This window comes from Sphaerodactylus townsendi, linkage group LG03 (assembly GCF_021028975.2).
Source record: "Sphaerodactylus townsendi isolate TG3544 linkage group LG03, MPM_Stown_v2.3, whole genome shotgun sequence".
Lineage (NCBI taxonomy): Eukaryota > Metazoa > Chordata > Lepidosauria > Squamata > Sphaerodactylidae > Sphaerodactylus > Sphaerodactylus townsendi.
In genome coordinates, this window is record NC_059427.1 from 117,186,761 (window position 1) to 117,208,587 (window position 21,827).

General features: G+C 42.9%; 1 long non-coding RNA gene across 3 annotated transcripts in view; it reads left to right on the top strand.

Moving 5' to 3' along the window:
• LOC125429466 overlaps positions 1–21,827 on the top strand; it is a 250,521-nt gene that overhangs the window by 18,636 nt on the left and 210,058 nt on the right. For 2 of the 3 annotated variants that reach the window (XR_007243994.1, XR_007243993.1), the window contains exon 2: positions 2,061–2,124. This is a non-coding gene — a long non-coding RNA (uncharacterized LOC125429466). Of the gene's footprint in view, positions 1–2,060; positions 2,161–21,827 lie in introns of all 3 variants that reach the window. The other variant, XR_007243995.1, reaches the window with a different exon arrangement.

Below are 21,827 nucleotides of genomic sequence, written 5' to 3' on the forward strand. Positions count from 1 at the left end.
TTCATCGATTTTTCTGTAGATCAATATAGCTACCCAAATCTTCTTTCAATCAACAGTGTGCATTCCCTCAGCAACCCCCATCCCTTCCAAAGTGGCACAGGAATGCATTCAAAGTAGCATAGTCTCCAGGACTGGAAAAAATAATAGTACCAGTTTAAAAGGGAAGAAAAATAGGGCTACAGTGAGCAATGTGTCAGAAAACTAAAAAAAAGGAAAAAAGATATGGCTTGATTTTCATCCTCTTCTCAGGTCTCCCTTTTAAAAATTACCTCAGCAGAGCATTGCATGTTTGTGCTTTAAAATGTCACAGCTGTTGCTGAAGAAGCACCTTTGGAATTAACACAGGCTAGGTTGAGAAGGGAATATCTGCAAAAGGGGAACAGTCAGGATTATATTATACCCTTCCTAAAGTTCTTTTATTGGTAAAAAAAACTTCCATGAAACTGCACCAAACGTTGTGTGAAAATGAAACTTTCTAAAAACCATTCGGAAAGGCCATGTGTGCCGGATTAGGCTATTTAAAGCAAAGGTGCAGTTAGCCAGGACTAGGCTATTTAGGCTATTTAAAGCAAAGGTGCAGTTAGCCAGGACAAGAGCACCCCAGAGATAACCAGAGTGCAACCTGATTGGCTGGGCTGTAATGCTATAGCTATAGGGTGCTCTGTCTGCTATAGAAAGAGGAAGACACCTGTCAGAAGGCAGATGGGGAATTGAGACTGTGTGGAGAGAGAGACAGATTTGAGTAGCCAGACACAGATCGTGTCAGCCCACAGATCCTTCAATCTGAGATCTTGTCTAGTGGCAGTCTAGTGGCAGTGCGGCCAGTGAGAGACAGAGGGAAAAAGGCTAGGTGGCCAGATTCCTCTAAGTGATCTCCGAGAGATGGAGAGGAAGGATCAGTGAATACCAGAGGCTAGAGGCCTAAGTTGGTGGGAGACAAAAGGGAAACCTATGACATGGAGACTCTCCTAAGCCAGTAAAATTCCCTTTGGAGATAAGGGTGGATGTTTAAGGAGCGGGTTCTGGACTGTGTGTGGAAGGTTTACCCCAAAGTCTGTACTAAAAGCCAAATTTACTGAAACTGTTCTGAAACATCTAAAAAGTATCTGCCTAAAAGTAATGCTTATGTGCCTCTCTGAACCATCATCCTGAGAAGAGAAGTTTGTTAAATAAAAATCCAGTTTTTGTGTTTTAAGCTTTCAAAAGCCTCTCTTTAAGTTCCAGTTATCTTACTGCAGTTTATGGTGGCAGCATTTGAAAACTATAGTTTAAGTTTCCCTGACAGGAGTCCTGTTTAAAAAGCCTGTGTGTGTGCGCGCGCGTGCGCGCGCGTGTGTGTGAGGTGAGGTGAGGTGAGGTGAGGTGAGGTGAGGTGAGGTGAGGTGAGGTGAGGTGAGGTGAGGTGAGGTGAAATGAGTGCCCTATAGGCCAACAAATTCAGCTACTCTAATATCCAGCCTCAGCAACAGGCCTCACTCCCTTTTTGGGTCCTCTGTCTTCCCTCAGGGAGTTGGTGCTGTTACACCATGCTTGATATATGTGATTCAATTTGGCTACTATAGCAGACAATTTCAGAGAATTAATTGTGAGTTGGGAAAACCCCAATTTAAATCTCTAGGTGGCCTTTTTTGTTATCCCCTCCCATCTTGTAATATGGTAATGCTATTCCGGGTTAATGTGGTGATAGTCATAAACATAGTCATAAACATTTAGAAGATATGTACTGTTTACACAAGAGAAACAAGGGGTGTGGACAAATGTAATATCTATCATGTATCCCACAGCTGTGGTGTGAAACTTGAGTTTGCAATCGAGAATGACAGACATGTGCACCAGTACATCAGATGTTGGTCCAGCTGTCAGTCTTGCTTGTCACCACATGCTTTGAGTGAAGAGAAGCCCTCTGAGGCAGTGAGGGTTCTTCTGAATTTGTCCCGCCTCTGAATGCATGTCACAACTGCCTTCTGCTACTATTTACATCATCACCAGCATTACGTAGTGTAATTGCAAGTAGATACTTCTTCGGTGTTTGAGCCAAACTTCTCATTTTCTTCCCACAGGGATGCCACTGACCTTCTGGTGAGACTTCAGGAAGGATGGGTTTAAATTGCCTTTCATGGGAAGGTCAGTATTAAAGATTCTGCACCCCACCATAGTCACGTAACGTGAGCCAGGCTTAAAGGATGAGCAAGATTTTTTACCAAGTATTCATTGTAAGATGAATTCTGAACAGTGGATCATAGGCCACATGACTTGCAATAGTTGTATCCTTTCCCCCATTATGTGCAGTTGTTCATGGAGTTATTCATGGAATTTATAGCTAACAGTGTATCAGCTTCACCTTCCACGTAATACCTAGTTGTTGATTATAAAGCTAGCTGCCTTGCTAAGGTATTATTTCTTGAAACTGGCATAGTGTTTGAAACTTCAGTGCTTGCTAAACACATGTTTTATGATACAATGAATTATATTCAGACTTGTGGAATCTCCCAAAATAAAAGTGAGCCAGTACCCTGGGGGAAATAAAGTTGTTGCTTTCTGAATGGGGAATAGAAGGGATAATGTAAAATGTGTTTTGCCTGTCTGAAGAGAGGTGGGGTCAGCCTTCTAGGATCCTTCAAAGATGGTGGTGGGGGCATGTCCCTGTTCAGAACAGAATCCTTGCCTGGTTCCATGTTGATGTCCGAGTTTCAAGTGTGGGTGAATCCATATTGTTGGGTGAAAAAGCCGTTTTTATCTGTTGGACCAATGGGGTTTGATTTGGGAGGGAAACGTTTTGACTGCTTAGAGGCTTGTAGGGTGTATGAGGAATTTGATTGAATTACAAATGAAAAGACGAAGGACTAGTTTGGGCAGTTGTCGAAACTGATTTTGTTAATGGTCTGCTTCTCTGGGCAAAGCAGGATACCTGTTTATATTCTGGGTGCAATTGATCAGTTTTCGACTCTAGGAGGTTAGTGCAACATTGACAGGTATCAGCTGGGGAGAATTAAAGTAATGACCAGGCAGTGAGTTTAAATAGAAAATTGGTGAGGTGTGGGTATCTTTTCCCTTTGGGCTTGTATATGGGGTGCAGGGTGGTGCGGGGTGGTGCAGGGTGGGAATGAAGAATGCCTACATGACTTTTAAAGATTATTTTTCATAAGAGTCGTTGGTTTTATTTAGGATTCATTTGCATTTCTGAAAGTGGTTTGTGTTGTTTTCTCAGCCGTGAATTTGAAACAGCCATAGCACAATATTTTTTCTCTGCAACTTAAAAAAAATCCAGATATGAATACAAAGACCCAGAGGCTCAGATAGGGGCAATATGCATAGCTCTATTATACACTATACTTCTCAGCCTAGATGGTTCATGCATACGATGCAGAAAATAATAATGAAGTGGTAATTATACTAATTGGCTGGCCTGCTTTGCTGCTTGTAAGTTATGGCTAATAGCTTTTTAGTCAAGAAATCCTACACTAATATTAACTGAAGTGTTTTCAAAATGATACACAGGGATGGTAAAAGGACAGATAAGGACCAATAAACTAAAGTTCATTCCAGACAACATTAAGGTACTTGGTGACAGAGCTGCTTGAGGACAGAGTTGGACTGTCCTGGAGGGGGTTGCACACACGCTCTGAAGACTTTTTGCTTCAGCTTGTCTTCCCTCAGTAGCTCCTCCTTCCTGCCTTATGTTTTAATTGTTGTAGTTGCGTTCGTATTTTAGACTGAGTTGTTTTAATGATGTGTATCTGTTTGGTTTGGTTTTAATGGTTTTTAAGACATGTTTGTAATCTTTTAGCCACCTTGGTATGCCACCTCTTGTATGCCACCTCTTCAGAGGTATGCCACCTCTTCAGTGAACCTGGCCCAGATAGCTTGCAAAAATAAAAGAAACATTCTTAATTAAAACCCAGCACAAAACCAACAGCCCCTACCTGTATAGCCCAGGCTAGGCTGATCTCATCTGATTTTGTCATATCTCAGAAGCTAAGCAGGGTCAGCCCTGGTTAGTATTTGGATAGAAGTCCATCAAGGAAGTCAAAAGTTGCTGTGCAGAGACCGGCAATGGCAAACCACCTCTGCATGTACTTGTTCGAAAACCAACAGGGAGGGGCGTAGCCTTGTTGAACGATACCTGGGGCTCACCCTGGGTACCATGCCACCCTCCACAGCTGTGCCCCATCCCCAAACTCCAAAAGACTTGCCCTGTATCCATGGGGAGTTTGGGAGAAGTGGGGGCCATTTGATGCTTGTCTCAGCTTGCCCAGGTTCAGCTTTAAACTACAGGCCTGTAGTTTAAAACTTGATCCAAGCCTCAGTGAAGTCAGGATCAAACTGAGCATCAGGGTTCATTGGCTCCAACTGTATACTGTTGGCTTCACTCCCCAAGCTCCATCTCCAATTAGGTGGGTGGTGGTGGGAGGGTGGGGGAGCCAACAGTATAAAGCTAGAGCCAGTGAGCCTCAGTGCTCAGGTTGACCTTGGCTTCAGTGAGGCTTGGACTGAGCTTGAATCTTGTAGTTTAAAGCTTGGACTTGGGCAAGCTGAGACCAGCATCAAACAGGCTGCTCTGCTCCGGAACTCCATGTGGAGTTTGACAGCAGGGCGAGTATGGCTGGACCCGCTCCTGAGCTCCACATTCAGTTTGGTGGTGGGGTGAGCCCTGCAGGCCAAACAGGGACAGGGCACAGTTGCAGGGGGAGCAGTGCAGCCCTGGAATGTTCCCCACAGAAAGTGGCACCCAGAACTCTAGCCCCCCTGTGCCCCCTCACTACGCCTCCACTGCTCACAGGATCACCATACGTCAGCTGCAACTTGTTACAAAACAAAAAATCTATCAACATAACAAAAACCTAGATAATTAAGCAGTTAAAAATGAACACCAGTTTTCCAGCTAAAACAAACTATTAAATGGTAATAATACATCAACCTTTAATTAAAAGCATGTGTAAACAGAAACATTTTGATTTGGCACCTAAAAGTGAGTAACGTAGGTACCAGGCAAGTGTCAAGGGAAAGGGCATTCCACAAGCAAGGTGTCACTACTGAAAAAAATGTGTCCCTTATTGCCACCTGTCTCACCCATGAAGACACGGGTGCCCAGATGTGAACCAGATGTTTATTGGTGGGATGGACCTCATGAGAGTAGATGGCCCCAAGTCCCCTGGCCACAAGTCATTTAGGGCTTCCATGGTAAGAGCCAACACTCTGAGAGCAGAGCCAGAAAAAAAATAGGCAGCCAGTGCTGATCATTCAGCAGCAGAGCACTACAGTCACTGCACCTTCCCTGACTGTAGATTGGTTGCTGCATTTTTTTTTAAATTAAAAAAACACAGACACAAATATGGATTTTGTTCCTGCATCAGGTCAAAAATTCATCTGTTCTAATTATGGTCAGCCAGCTGTTCAGTGCAACTCATAAGGAGAACATGATCATGATAGTCTTTGTTCTCGGAGCCTTTGAAATAGAGAATAGTACCATAATGGGGACCCATGATGTTTTGAAAGATTTGTGTGTGTCCTGGAAAGAGAGAGACTATTTTAAAATAGACACATTGGCAACTCTTTTGCCAATGTGAAATGAAGAAAATAAGTTGGCCAGTTAAATGAAATGCACAGGGAGCCACCTTGTGGTGGATTTTGAATACTTATGAAAGCATCCTTCATCAGGATTACTTTGTGTGTGAAATCTTTAAGGGTGTTCTTCTCTCTTTCAATATGCGACGCAGGCATTTATATCTCTTACCACGTTTTCAGAGGTCATATCTAAACAAAGTATTTTCCTCTTACCTTGTGTGAAGGTTTTCTCCCCCAACCTATAAACAAGTTTTAGAGGAGAATCGTTATAACTGTCAGCTTCATGTAAACAGACAATAATCAAACCCAAAATGAAAATAAAGGGCATGGCGTCTAATATAAAACAGGAATAATATAATAATATACTCAAGCTGCTATATGTTACCCGGCTGAAAGCTCTTATGAAAAAAATTAATTAGTGAAAATGCAAGTGCAAACACTGAAATAAAGTGCAAAACGTGCAAAGTTCCCAAGTCATATATACAACAAGAATCCTCCAAGAAAGCTAAAAGCCACAAACCACATGAGTATATAACAAATAACCCAAGTCACTGAAATGGCATAACGTCAATATATAGTCTTAAAGTGCAAGTGCTCCTGACCAGATTTAACCAGACTGACTGTGACATATAAACAGGTTTTGCTTGTTGTGCTGCCATTGTTAATCTACTCCATTGGTGTACATGTATAACTATAACATAACTATAGAGGTGCACAAGGGAATATTAAGCTGCTTTCACAACTGTCACTGGTGAAAAATGTGTCATGTTGCCAGTGACATTAATTACAAGCATGCCCATTCTGATTGATTGATGGTATTTTTATCCCACCCTTCCTCTAAGGAACTTAGGGCAATGTGCATGTCCCTTCTCTCTCATTGTATCTTTAAATTAACCCTATAAGGTACCCTTGGCTGAAAAAGACTGGTTATATATCAGTGGTGGCGAACCTTTGGCACTCCAGATGTTATGGACTACAATTCCCATCAGCCCCTGCCAGCATGGCCAATTGGCCACGCTGGCAGGGGCTGATGGGAATTGTAGTCCATAACATCTGGAGTGCCAAAGGTTCGCCACCACGGTTATATATTAACATTCATGGGCTTACTACAGTATGCCTAGATAAAATGACAGTTCCCTCAAAATCCACATTGTTGTTTACATTCTAGTGATGTTGAAGAAATGGTAGTGGCACTATTGCTGTATCTGCTGGCTCTTGGTCATGTACATGGGCACCAATAATCTTAAAAACAATTATGCTATTTGGTGGCAAGGCTGCTGTTGCTCATATGTAATATCATTTCTATTTTAAAAAAAAATCCTGTGTTAACATACATAGTGCACATACTTGCAGAATTTTCTGTCTCCTAAGTTGCTAGGGAAAGAGATTAGAAAAATAACTTCTTGTGAAGGCAGGGGATCATGAGGGCTAAAACTCCCACCTCCCTTATACCCAGAGGCAAAGCCTGTTCCCTGATTCTTCTATGATATTCTTTTCTTCTGATGTTCACTGCTGGTCAGTTTTACTATGTATGTGTAACCCCCATGCCCAGAATGGGTTGAACCAGTAAGGGGGTGGCGACTCAGAGCAGCAGAAAGGCTGCAGAGCTCTTTGGAGAAGACAAGGCTACCAGACTCGGACCATGGTTCTATAAGCCCTTAACACCTTGTTAAGGTAAACTGCAATGTTATTGGGAACTACTGGGAAGGTAGTTGTTTGTTTTTTGCTATGTTGTAAAATGTTGGAGCTTTCATTGTTTCCAGGGTTTCTTTTGTGGTTGCTTGTAATGGGTGAGAGTTCTCCTGGAAACCTTTCGAATCATGTTGCATCCTGGTTCATCAAGCCCTTGGAGTCTCTTTGTGGAGTCAACCCACTGAGTAAAGAAGAATTGGACTCTGGCAGTATCAGTGTAGACTGTAACTAGAAGGGACTTAGCAAATGCACAACCTTGAACAGGACCTTGAATTGTAATGTTAAAATGCGTTGATGTTTAATGTTATTTGTAAAGAGAAGTAAACTGTTTGTTTAAATTTGGTTCTCTTGTAACCTCTTCCAAGTACCAAGCCCAACAGAACCCACAAGCTGAGGTTACAAATTGCGCCCAACCAGTGTGGGGCTTTGAAGTGAGATTGCAAATATAAATTCGCTTTGCAATGGAAGTGTGCAACAAGGGTTGGGGTTTGATCCCCATAAAAAACTGTTTGTTATGTGATGTAAGTTCAAGAGGATGTTACAGTGTGAATTTGAAACACATGACTCTGTTTCAGTTAAATGAAGGAATGCGATTCCAGTTGTAATCCCCATCCTTCTGCAAACTGTTTATTGAATTGCAACAATTGCTGTAAAGAGTTTTGCAAACTGCCAGTGCAGCTAAGCTTAAGGGAAAGACAATGTTCTGCATTCAGATGCACAAAATGTGGGTTCCTCCAAGTACAGGAATCTCTGGGGAAATAATTGTTTAATGATTTCAAGAGTTGCATAGTACTCACTGCCTAGACGACAGGAATTTTAGGGGGGAGAATGTAACCCCCATGCCCAGAATGGGTTGAACCAGTAAGGGGGTGGAGACTCAGAGCAGCAGAAAGGCTGCAGGAAGCTCTCAGGAGAGAACAAGGCTACCAGACATGGGACCTTGGTTCCCATAAGCCCCTAACACCTTGTTAAGGTAAACTGCTATGTTATTGGGAACTACTGGGAAGGTAGTTATTTGTTTTTTGCTACGTTGTAAATGTTGGAGTTTATTGTTTCAGGGTTTCTTTTTGTGGTTGTAATGGGTGAGAGTTCTCCTGGAAACCTTCATCATGCTGTAATCCTGTCTATCAAGCCCTTTTGGTGGCCTTCAGGATAGCCAACCTAATTTGCAAAAGAAGAATTTGACTTCCTGCAGTAATCAGTAGACTGTAACTAGAAGGACTTGAAATGCAACCTGAACAGGACCTTGAATTGTAATGTTAAATGTTGATGTTTAAAGTTATTTGTAAAGAGAAGTAAACTGTTTGTTTAAATTTGGTTCTTTGCAACTCCTTCCAAGTACTGCCCCACAGAACCCACAAGCTGAGGTTACATATGCACATAACTTTCTGGGGATTTTCTTCTATTGTCCCACTCTGTTACTCTATAAAATAAATATATGTCTGAGCTAAGGAAATGAGATGAACTTTCTCTCACTTTGTGTTTCACCTCAGATAACCAGGCAAGAAGCTTTTTCAAAGTTAAATTATGGCTCATTCTACACAGCACAAATAAGATGCCCTGGGGATGTGAAAAAGAGCAACTTTGGGAGGAACTCTCAGCTAAAGGCGTGTATTTTAAGTCACTTAAATGTGCACCTTTTTTCCCTTAAGCCGCCTGCAACATCTCTCTTGTGTGCTGTGCATACCTGCAGAGCTCAGAAGTCTTATTTTTTCTGCCTCCTCCCCCCCCTTCGTTAAAGCACTTACTTTTATTTTAGCTGCAGCTTGCATCTGCCATTTTCTACCACTTGAGAGTCTCCCTGGCGCCACTATTTGCTGCACTACCTTTCCACAGAGGTTCATCCACTTGCTATTTCCTGGTAGGAAGTTCATGAATAAAGTTTGTTTTCCCTGGCAGTCCAACGCCCATGTTGTCTTTCCTTTTTGTTTTGTTTTATTTAGAGGGAGGTGTACAACAACAACAACAACAACAACCTTTATTTGGCATTTAAAAATAGGTTCTAGAGCATTGCCAGACATTTTTGAAATACAAATCAAGAGTACATTCAACGCGCAGACAGGAAGACTGTATATAGCAGTATACATTACTTAGAAAGTTCTGTCACTTGTAAAAAAAAATTTGCTACTTTTTCCAAGAGCATGACATCTGTGTTGTTTAACAGAAGCTCCACAACAGAACAGTCAGAGTCACTTTCAGATTTGTCTAGGGCCAGCCTGGGAGAGAAATTCCCTCAATGCCCACATATCTCGGACAGCCTACAATAATGTGGGCAGTGAAGATCTCCCACTCTGATTTTTTTACAGGTGGGGACAAAAACCCGATCCCTGGAGAGGTATGGATAAGTAACAACCCCTTTGTAATGGCTGATGGGAAGGTATTGGATCTGGCTCCCTAGATATTCCATCTCTGCTGGGGTTCAGTTAATAAGAATTCAAGATATTTGGCTATGTGCCCCTGTTCCGCATTATTCCAAATAAGAGAGGTGAGGCATGAGGATTTATTTTGCTTGTCCCAACAAGATATGATATTCTCTGTTCTAGAAGTCCTACTTTTCAAGGTTTGAAAAATCTCTGGGTGTCAGCATACAGAGATCTTCCAGTAATAAACCAATTGGAGTGAATTTTTTGATTTGAGAAGTTGGGATACCATTTGAGGCAATAGTCTGGCCAAGAGTGCATATTAAACTCATGCACATCAGAGTTAAACATAATTGATCCAATACTTTGAATGTATTCAGCCATGCTCTTGTTTCAAGTAGGTTCTGACCAGTTTCTAAGCATAGTACAGCATATGGTACAGAGTGTGGTAATCCAAGTATTTTATAGAGGAAGCCAGGATTAGCCCTTTCAACAGGAATTGTTCCATGGTGTTATCCAAGGGAACCCATAGAGAAGCTGCTGAACTACCTTGGAGTTGAAAACCTTTAGAGCTGCTGGGACATATCCTCTTCCCCTGGTGTGAAAAAACTTTACCACTGCTGAAGCAGTGTGATAACTTCCTTTTACAGCAATATCTCTATGTCTGGCCCATGAGAGGGAGGTGTATTCGTAGCTACACAGACACCATCTGAGAAATGCAGCCACTCACAGGACTGGTCTACCTCCCATTAAGAAGGAGGTAGACCTTCACTTACATGTGGAAGCACCTACGTAACAAGCGTTATATGGTGTTGGAAGGTTGGATATTCTTTTGAACTGTTTGGAACATATATCCATGCGCATTACAGTACTTATAATAAGTTAACTTTGAGACATAGTATGTTACTGATTGACAGCTTGTTGCTAATATAGAGACACCCCTGCTATTGTTTGTGTGTGCGTGTGTGTGTGTCTGTCTGTCTGTCTGTCTGTCTGTGTATCCATGCTATTGGGCTTTGTATTTTTGGGCACTGTTTTGCACTTTATCTTTATTTATTAAAACACTTCCACTGCTACCTTATATATTTGTGTAAGCAGCCTTGATACAGTGGTTTTTGTTAGTGCTTTGTAGATGGTATCTATAGTGTTGATTTGATCTAGAACCTACTTATTATTTTTGGCAGTCCACAGTATCCATAATACTTTATCCACATTTCAAATGAATCTACTGTCTTCCTGTCAGCTTTCTATTACCCAACTTTCACACCATACATAGTAATAAGGAACACTATAGCATGAATTAAATTGATTTTGGTTGCCAGTAACACATCCTGATATTTAAGAATCTTTTCTAGCTCCTTCATGGTTGGCCTTTCCAGTCTTTATCTCCTTTTGATTTCTTGACTGCAGTCACCCTTTTGGTTGATGATGGAGCAAGGGAACAGAAATTCTTGGACAGTTTCCCTGTTTTCCTAAAATTGAATAATTCCCCCATAGTCATTACTTTTGCCTTGAAGGCCTTGAAGACGATCCAGAATTCCACTGGGAGCCAGTGCAGACGGTACAGCACAGGGGTAATATGATCCCTAAAGGAACCACCTGTCAAAGGCTGAGCCGCTGCATTCTGGACCAGCTTCAATTTCCGGATCAGTCGCAAGGGAAGGCCTGCGTAAAGTGAGTTGCAGTAGTCCAGCCTGGAGGTGACCGTGGCATGGATCACTGTGGCCAGGTCGACCTGGGAGAGATGGGGGCCAGCCGCCGTGCTTGGCGAAGATGGAAAAAAGCCGTTTGGGTAACACAAGCCACCTGTCTCTCCATAGATAATGAAGAATCCAGGTGGACCCCGAGGCTACAAGCCAAAGAGGTCGGGGCCAATGAGACCCCTTCCAACACTGGTGGCTGGAAACCACCAATCTCCCCGCATTGATGACCCAGCCAGAGGACCTCCGTCTTCGATGGATTAAGTTTTAACCTGCTCTGCTTCAACCAACCAGCAACCGCCTCCAAACAATGCTGTAGAGCCGCAGGGGCGGAGGCCATCCCCCCCTCCATCAACAGAATGAGCTGGGTGTCATCAGCATACTGGTGACACACCAGCCCAAAGCATGTAGATATTAAATAAGAGCATGTAGATATTAAATAAGAGCAGGGATAATAAGGCCCCTGATTCTAGCACACCACACAGTGGGCGAATTGCTTGGAAGTTGTGGTCTCAAGACCACACCTGTTGACTTCTATCACGGGAGAGAACGAGGGTAATCCACTGAGGCTGACAAAGCCACTGCATCTCGGGAACGAGCCAGGCGGTGGGTCAAAAGGTCATGGTCGACCACATCAAACGCTACGGTAATTGAATGTTGTGCTATTTTTCTTCAGCTTTATTCTAATTTATTCTAATTTTCAATATTAATAATTCATGTTCCTTATCATAGTCAGCTACTGGTCTTATTTCAGCAGAGAGAATAGAGCTTCTCCATCTTCTGTTTCCAATTATGAAATCTATTTGATTTCTATATTGGTTGCCTAGTGTTGCCTGAAACATATGTTTCCAATGAACAAATTGTTGTCGTCACAAAATTCTGAGAGCCGCTCTCCTGCTTTATTCTGTATGCTTAACTCAAATCTACCAACAATATTAGATCCTGCTTTGTTTCCTGTTTTTGCCTTTCAGTCACCTTTGATTAGAAGTCCATATTATTTAGGTGTGTGATCAGTTTTTTTCCTGGACACTTGCTTAAAAGCTTCCAACTTCTTTATCCTCAGCATCTGCAGTTTGGGTATAAACTTAAATAATAGTTCTGTTGATAGGCTTTTCCTGGAGTCTGATTGATATTATTCAGTCAGACTTTGTGTTATATGCTACATCTTGCCTCACCTCTCTTCTGTTTTTGTCATTCCTCAATAGTGGTCTTAATCCAGGCCACTATTCACTCATTCCCAGGACTGAAGTGTTGAAACATTCCATTTTTAACTTTACAATTTCAAGCTCACTGTCGTGTCCCTGATCTTGCTCAATACAGAGTCCTTGTTGTAAAGCATTCTTCTTTATTGAATGACAAGTATCAGAATGGAAACACTTAGAGATCCATCGACAGAACTCAGATTTAGCTGCCAGAACACTCAGTTATCCCTTCCACTACTATGCAACAACCTCCTTGCCTCCTTCATGCACCCCAAGCAGTTCTCAAGCAGAGCATCAGTTCCCAGTCAGATTGTCTCCCAAGCTGTGAAGCCAGGTTCCTTTGAAGCTTGTGAGCAAGGTTATGCTGACTTTTAAAGCAGTCAAAGCAATTACACAGCACAGATGGGCACAGAAGAAAATGAAACCATTACATGAACCAGCATATCATGTAGGAAAACAAGGTAAAGGACCAGACGTCACATCCCATCCTGGAATAATGGCACAGACGAAGCAGGACGGGACATTCCCCCCCCCCCCCAGATCCTCAAATCCCCCTCCCAGATCTATCAGGGTATGTCCAATGAAAAGAGCGAATCAGTCTGGGTGTATGGACATCAGAAGCATTTACCCATTCATTGCCCATTCTGGGAAACGTTTTCAAGACAGCAGGTATTGCAAACAGACCCGGTGAAGTCGTGAGCCCAAAATCTGAGACACTTTGTGAAGTTGCTGTTGATCAACCAGAAGGGGCAGGAGGAATCTCTACATTTAGGATGCCATTGATCGGCAGGTGGTGCTTTCTTCAGGAGGTTGCCCTGGAAAATGGGATGAACAACTGTATAAGTCTTAGGCAAGTCCACTTCAACTGCAACCTCATTTATCATCCATTTCACCAAATAAGGCCCCATGCCCAGTTTCTGGCAAGGCTGGACACACCACAAATGTTTAATGGAGATGTACACCCTGTCTCCCATTCCAAAAGTCATGTCAGCCTTGTCTGCAAAATGTTTATAAGACTCTTTGGATTTAATTAGATCCTCGATCTGAGTTTGCAAATGCCTTAGCAGACCAGGTGCTCAGGAGCAGCAGCAGCAGCAGAAGGTCATTGCTTTCACATCCTGCATGTGAGAGCTCCGACAAGCACCTGGTGCGCCACTGCGAGTAGCAGCATGCTGGACTAGATGGACTCTGGTCTGATCCAGCAGGTTCTTTCTTATGTTCTTATGTGTATATCAGGCCAGGAATCCTGAATCTTTTTAACCCAGTCCTTCAGATCCCCTGGCCCCTTCACGCTGCCCGACAACATAGGAAATGGCTTCCTCTCTTATCCATACACCACCCGGAAAGGTGATTGTGCTGTGCTCTGATGGACAGAATTATTATAGGGATATTCTGCAAAAGGCAACAAGTCTGTCCAGCTGTCCTGATGGTAATTAATATAGCACCTCAGGTACTGCTCCAACACCTGGTTCGCTTGTTCTGATTGCCCATCGATCTGTTGTAGTGGAAGGAGCTTAACCCATGTTCCATCCCCCAAATTCAACTGAAGGACAAATGGACCAGCTGTCCCACTCTCACTGAAAACAAGTCAAAGGAACATGAGAACTGCAATGAATTAAACAGCAGTTACACACACACACACACACACACACACACACACACACACACACACACACACACACACACCCCTGAAAAAAAATCCAAGCAGGATTATTAGGAGGAATCAGCATCAAGTTCAAGCTAAACTTTTTGTTGTTTTAAAATGTTCAGGCACTAGAAAATGTACATGACTATCCAGATTCTTTTCCCTGGTGGTCAAGTCCTCTGAGCAAAGATTTATCTTTGTAGCTTTGTAATTAAGAACTACATCATGTTAACTGATAGCGCTGCATAAATTGTTATTGTGTATCTTGGTAACCCATGAGAAGTAGATGCCATTCACAAAAGGGGAACTGAGGTTGTAGTCCCATCAATGCACATTTATTAGGGAGGAAGTCCCAGTGATCTCAGTGGGAATTACTTCTGAATATACATGTATATTGCACTGGATAGCACAGAAAAAGCACCCACCTCCCAATGCTGCACAGTGAATATGAGACACAGCCAGGAATTGATCCTTTGTCTCAACACACTGATCTGTAACGTTCAGGCCAAGACATACCTTTTTCCTTTGATAATTTAATTGACAATGGACCTGCTATTTCCTTTTCCCTTCCTGACTCAAAGTTTCCTTTTAAAGGGTGCGCTGGCCTTTATATGAAATCTGGGAAGATGTCACCGAGACCTTTTTAAAGCTTCTTTCTGGCTTTGGGCTAAATTTATTCATTTGGATAGATTTTATACCGCAGACCTTTAATGGTGAGCCCGGATTCAACAAGGCCCCCCCCTGAGGGCTGCCTGTTCTGCTCTTGGCGCGGATCCTTTTACTCCCCTTCTTACACACTTTATCTCTTTGGTCAGCTGGGATGAGACCTTGATTACAGTGCTTTCCTTTTTCTTCGTGATGTCTCTTCCCTTAGCCTACGATACATGTCTGTCTCTTTAAAGTGGAGGTGACATCTACACAAGGACTATATTACTTCTCCTGCATGTTACTACGGTGAGCTGAGGATTAAGTAAAAGAACAGAAACCTGAACAGCGCCAGGTTATGCTAACTGCTCAGAGCCAAGTCAGGGCATGTGTCTGTCTGCAGTAGGGGAGATGACCCTGCGTACCGAAACACACATAATTAAAGCCCATTGAAACAGCAGGGAAATCTCTGGCTGGGGAATGTTACACATCTGGCTGCAGCTGGAAACAGATGTTCCCCTCTATGTCTATTCTCTTCGTGTAAGTAGAACAGATGCAAAACAACATAAAAATGGTAGCAAAGCTGTAAATACCGTCCCTAATTACTTTGCCAGGTAGTACCACTTGCAGTAAGATGACTTTTTTCTTTTGAAGGTTGCTACTAATAGGACTTGTAATTCTCCCCACTCCAATTTTAAATGATCCACTTGTTCCTTTCTTCCCAGCCCCTGCTGCCCACTGGGATCGACAGAAAGATGTTGTGATCTTGACCTCATGTTTTAGAGGTCCTTATGTTAAAACCACCCCCTTAGGTTAAAAGACAATGTTGCTGGTAAATGGGAAGGAGCTCCTGTATACCATGGTGCTCTCTATCTATGGTTGTTTCTGCTCGGCATTTGCCTCGACTAAAGTTGTTGCTGCTACATTCCCACAAGCATCATTTCTGGCGCACTCTAGGCTTTCCCATCAGCGGGGTAATCAAAAGGATTGCTGCTCTCTGAGGAGTGCCAGGAAATGACATCGCTGAGGGCTGCAGCTGACAGCATCCGGGGGGTATTATGCGTTGTCGCCTCCCCCCGTAATGGGAGTGTCAGGGGGACCCTCGTGACCACTTGGGGAGAGTAGTGCGCAGCAGCAGGTAAGTGGGGATTTATATCCTGGGTTTCTTCTGCTCTGGAGCACAAATCAAGGTTTCAAGGTTTCTAGGAGGTCTCTTCCAGAAGCTAAATCCAGACTTTGACTGGCTTTTGTGAGGTTGCTGTAACTTGTGCCTTCCAAATCATGCCTAGGACCAGGACCGAAGAAGAAGGAGTAGTAGTAGTAGTTTGGATTTATATCCCCCTTTCTCTCCTATAGGAGACTCAAAGGGACTTACAATCTCCTTTCCCTTCACCCACTCACAACAAACACCCCTGTGAGGTGGCGGGACCTGTGGGAGCTCTGAAAAGCTGTGATCAGCCCAAGGCCACCCAGCTGGCGTGTGTGGGAGTGCCCAGGCTAATCTGAATTCCCCAGATAAGCCTCAACAGCTCAAGCAGCAGAGCGGGGAATCAAACCCAGTTCCTCCAGATTAGAATAATACTATATTACAGGATGAGTGACTATATAATGATAGAATGGCAGCTCTGGTTCAGACATTGCAACAAGATTATTGTTACAGCAAGATGAACAAAGCAGAGAATTCTGAATGTGTAAACAAATTCTCTGCCTTTTAAAATAGAATTTTGGTATACTCTCTCTAAGCAGCCAATGAAAGTCTGTGACTATCTGGTTAATATAAAATATATAGTGGAGGACGAACCTTATGGCATCTCAGATGATAAAGGTGGATTCATATTTCCCATCAAGCCCTTTCTTGCCAGCATAACCAATTGGTCATGCTGGCAAGGGCTGATGGGAATTGTAGTCCATAACATCTGGAGTGCCAAAGGTTCGCCACCACTGTCATAGAGTCTTACTCTCTCAATATTTTATATAAATATATACCTCGTATTGTCTCACACATATACCAAAACAACACCCTCTCACACATGGTGTTTTTCTGGCCTACTCTCTTTGCTTTTTTCTACTTCTCTTCAAGGCACACTAATCATTGCTCATGATAACCTTATATTCAGGATGATCCTAGGCAATTATGAATAATAGTCATGGCTGCTATTAAACAGTTCACATATTATGTCTCATCTCTTCGTAAGCGATTGCATTTGAATATATTATTTCTTATGCTTAATTAACACTTTAAGTATTCAAAGCACTTCATGAACTTTGTCTTCATTTTCATGTTGTAAACTATATCACAACCCTCTGAGGTAGGACTGTGAGTTGTGCCCTAATATCGTTGTTCTGACAGAAATAACTCTTTCCCCACCTTCCCCCTTTCCCAACAGCCTCTGACGTTCTCCCCAAAAAGTGTTACTAAGAAAAGGGGGGACCCAACCCATAGTTAAACAGCCATTTTGGTCTGGTGGGTTATATTAAAGAGGGGAATTGGGCGGCATTGTCTCTTCCCCCTCAGAGGTGTTGTGCTAGGACTGTGGTGGCGAACCCTGGTTTAGAGACTCCAGATGTTCATGGACTACAATTCCCATCAGCCCCTGCCAGCATGGCCAATTGGCATGGCCATGCTGGCAGGGGCTGATGGGAATTGTAGTCCATGAACATCTGGAGTGCCATAGGTTCATCACCCCTGTGCTAGGATAATAATAGTGTTGTTATCACCCTAATTTGCAGATGGGTGAGTGGCTGGACTGAGGATGGTGAGTACCTCTGAGTGAGTTCATAGCAAAGGTGACATCCAAACCAGAGACGTACTGTGTTATGGTCATTTCTTTTAGCCCCCATGTTACACCCCACCAGTTTCCAGTGTGCTGGAAATCTGGGGATCTAGGATTTCAGGGTGCTGTGGGAGCCTGGTTTCGGGCTGAAGGGAGCCTAGTGATGTAGCATTCTCCTGATGTTGGCTAGCATCTGTGGCTGGCATCTTCAGAGGATCTTCCTCTGAAGATGCCAGCCACAGATGCAGGCAAAACGTCAGGAGAGAATGCTGCTAGAACACGGCCATACAGCCCGGAAACCACACAGCACCCAAGTGATTCCGGCCGTGAAAGCCTTCGACGATAATCTGGTATTTCCTTTTTTTTTTTTTTTTAGGTTGAGAAGTGGGTGCATTCTTTGAACTGTTTCACTGCTCAGGAGCGATGTGCTGGCTTCTCTTGGGACATGCAGACCTGTAACCAGTGTACACACACATGTACATACCTGCAGCTGCAGTAAGTGCTGAAAGACAAGAAAGAAAGGAGATCCCCTACAGATTCATATCCTCAAGAGACATCAACCCAAGGTGCATTAACTAATCAGACAGTGATTTCAAATTGATTATTGCAAATTGCCAACCATAATAGAATTCTCATAATGGGAGTCATAAAAAAGGTACAGCCTGTCGCAGCTGCCTGTGGCTGCCTGTCCTTGGCTGCTGCCTCGGGATGAATTTATGTTTCTGCCGCTAATGCAGAGATTTCCCTGTGAGTTGATAACCTTGGGCTGCTGTCCTGAAGCAGAGACTCCTTCCACACAGAACCCTTTTCATATGGAAACAGATGCTCAGGCTGCTGTGTTGTTCATTTTGCACACACACATACACACTCATGGACGCACCCCCCCACACACCACTCCCTTTTTCAAGGCGCTCTTTCTCATTGTCTTGCCAGCCACACAATGCAGTTGGCAGTAATTGGCAGCACGCCAGCCAGACGAGTTTAGTTGTGGATTGCCAGCATTTTTCACACTTCATAATGTGGCAGCAGCCCTGTGCACCTCTTTGCTAGTTTCCTTGGCAACCACATCATTCTGCCAGAGCTCTGCAATGTCAAAAAATAAAACAAGATGACATGGGGGCACCTTTCTGTATAAACAACTGCCCTGCACTCCTCTCTTTCTCTCCACCTAAAGGAAATGATGTTTTGAAGGCACTGGGGAGCTCGGTGCAAATTCCTGGATTTCGTATGAGATTTGGGTGTGTTTATGTGTGTAAGGGGATCACTCTTGCTTGAAGACTGTCTGCCAGTATAGCACGGTTCAGCCAGATGCTTAAAGGCTGCTCGCTTGGAAAATGGCTGCCAAGCAAACCAGAAAGGTCTGATTTATCTTTGCAACAGACCTATAGGATTTCTACTCTTTGCCTTACAAGGGCAAGGAAACAAATGAGTGCGAAGGAAAACATTGCTAAAAAGAATCGGAAAAACTCCCCCTGATGAAGCTGTAAAAATTATTTAAGATTTTTTTCCCTTTGTTTCTTAGTCCCTGTTTTGCCTTTCTGCCCTCTTTTTTTCTTCCTAGTGGTCCATTTTGCACAGTGCAAATTAAGACGTCCTGAGGATGCAGAAAAGGCTTCTTGAGGAGGAAATCCCCACAGCTTTTCCCCCAAGATGTCCTCAGGATGCCTTATTTCAGCTCAAAATGGGATTTTTCGAAAATATTAAAATGTGGGCTTTTCCCCCAGGAGTCGTCATGAAGATGTCTCCTGCTTGGCTGTGCGAACACAAACAGGGAGGAGATGTTTTCTTTTTCCCGGCTTTCACACCCAGTCCCCTGTCACAGTCCTTATTTTCATTTTCACAGCAGCTTGAGCCCCCCATTTTCTGCAGCTTAGGAATCCTGCTGCTGGCATTTGCTGCATTTGTTTTCCACAGAGGTTTCCTCTGTTTGCAGCTCATCCAATTGCTATTTCCTTGTAAAATGTTCATGAATAAAGTTTGTTTTCCCTGGTGAAAGTGTGTATGTGTCATTTTTTCTTTTCTTTTCCTTTTTGTTGTTGTTCAGAGGGAGCTGTATTTGTAGCTATGATGACCTAAATAAGAGAATCACGGCCACTTAGGGGACTGGTCTACCCCCCATTAAGAAGCATTGGGTAGACCGGGCCACCATGGATCGTCTTCTCTTTTTGGTTCATGGAGACCTGGTCTACCCAGTGTTTCTTAATGGAAGGTAGACAATCCTCTGAGAGGCTGCAAGTCTCTTACCCACATCATCATAGCTATGGATACAGAAAAGAATGACACGTGCACAGTATCGCCAGGGAAAACAAACTGTATTCATGAGCGGGGACTCTTAAGTTGCAGAAAATGGTGGATGCAAGCTTCTGGGAAGATGAAAGTAAGTGCTCCAACAGGGGAAGGGGGTGGAAGGCGGGAAAAATAAAAGATGTCCTCTGTGTAGACAACAAAGTCAAGAGGGGGTCTTTTTAAAATGTCCTAAGGATGTTTTATTTGTGTTGTGTGGCAGAAAAAACATCAACCTGGTTCTTTTTAAGATGTTCTCAGGATGTCTTATTTTTGCTATGCACAGTGGGCCACTCTTTACCTTAGACAAACTGATTGAGATCAGAGATTCAGTGTCAAGCTGTATAATTTGGTGGCTAAGGCAGATTAGAATTCCTTAGCCTAGAATGTATTAACATATCTTTCCATTGTTTTGAACCAAAATAATATTTTGAGCCAAAACAGTATTTCGGTTTTAATAACATGAATTTGCTGTGAGGAAATCCTAGTTCTTATCTTTATGAAATAGTCATGCTTCATTCAGGCTGTTTCTCCTTGCTGCAGTGCCCTTTAGATCTTGGATTTCAAGAAATTATATTTATCCAGAGCCCCAATATATAACAACATTGAGCTTACCTTTAGAAATGCGATAAATGGAAAATTAGGGGAAATCATATGGAATTATCTAGCATTTAAACACATTTCACTTGGCCATTGAATAGGATCTCATAACTTACCCAGTGGATGAGGGCTTAAATGTATTAAGCTTATGGGTACATCACGATTTGTCCCACTAATAGATTCTTTAATCTGTCCTGTTTGGAGGAATCAGTTCTCCAGAGTTTCTGACACATTGAGATGTTTTATTAGGTTATGCCAGGGATAGAACCTGCATTTTCTATATGCAAAGTATATGTTCTGTGCAGCTTTACCTGTTTGAAGAGTCATACATGGAAGTTTATGGTGAATACCATTCTACCTATCTAATGTTTTCCCTTTGTCGTTGGCGCTCAGTCTGCGTGATTTGAGCCTCTCTTGGTTATATTTTTCATATATATGAACTGATTAGTCAAATCCCACAATTGCAAAGCATGCATTCTGCCTATGTACTAACATTTGAATGAATGAGCAGTCAAGTAGAAAATGAATTTATTAGCATTTGATTGTATTACTAAGTTCTTGTGCAGGCAAACCGGGAACTGTGTTTAGTGTAGGAGAATAAAGGACATGAAATGAGAAATGAGTCCATCTCCTTCCAGTTTGCTGCCAAGTGTACACTATACCTCAGTTAGAGCTGATCTATTCACAACTCATTTAAGCTATAGGTTAGAGCTCCAGATTTAGGGTCTACCAAACACCTCCCCCCATTGCCTAATTATAATTTTTGGGTAAAGTTATAGAGCTTTTGACATAGTTAAGAAAAAGAAGAAGAAGAAGAAGAAGAAGAAGAAGAAGAAGAAGAAGAAGAAGAAGAAGAAGAAGAAGAAGAAGAAGAAGAAGAGTTGGATTTATATCCCCCCTTTCTCTCCTATAGGAGACTCAAAGGGACTTACAAACTCATTTCCCTTTCCCCCTCACAACAAACACCCTGTGAGGTGCAGGTGGAGAGAGCTCAGAAGAACTGTGACTAGCCCAAGGTCACCCAGCTAGCATGTGTTGGAGTGTACAGGCTAATCTGAATTCTCCAGATAAGCCTCCACAGCTCAGGTGGCAGAGCAGGGAATCAAACCCAGTTCCTCTAGATTAGCGTATACCTGCTCTTAACCACTACAGCACTGCTGCTCCTTTAGGGCCTCAGGATGTCTGAATCTGGCTCTGACTTAAGGCTAGGTATCCAGGAGGAAAAAGTCTAGCAGTAACAGCATCCTGCAGTAGTTGGAGGGTACATTATCCCCAACCCCTTCAACTCCTACCCTAAATTCTGCAGAAACTTGACGTACCACCATTTCCTGTGGAATAAAAAGTTAGGACGAACCCCTGGA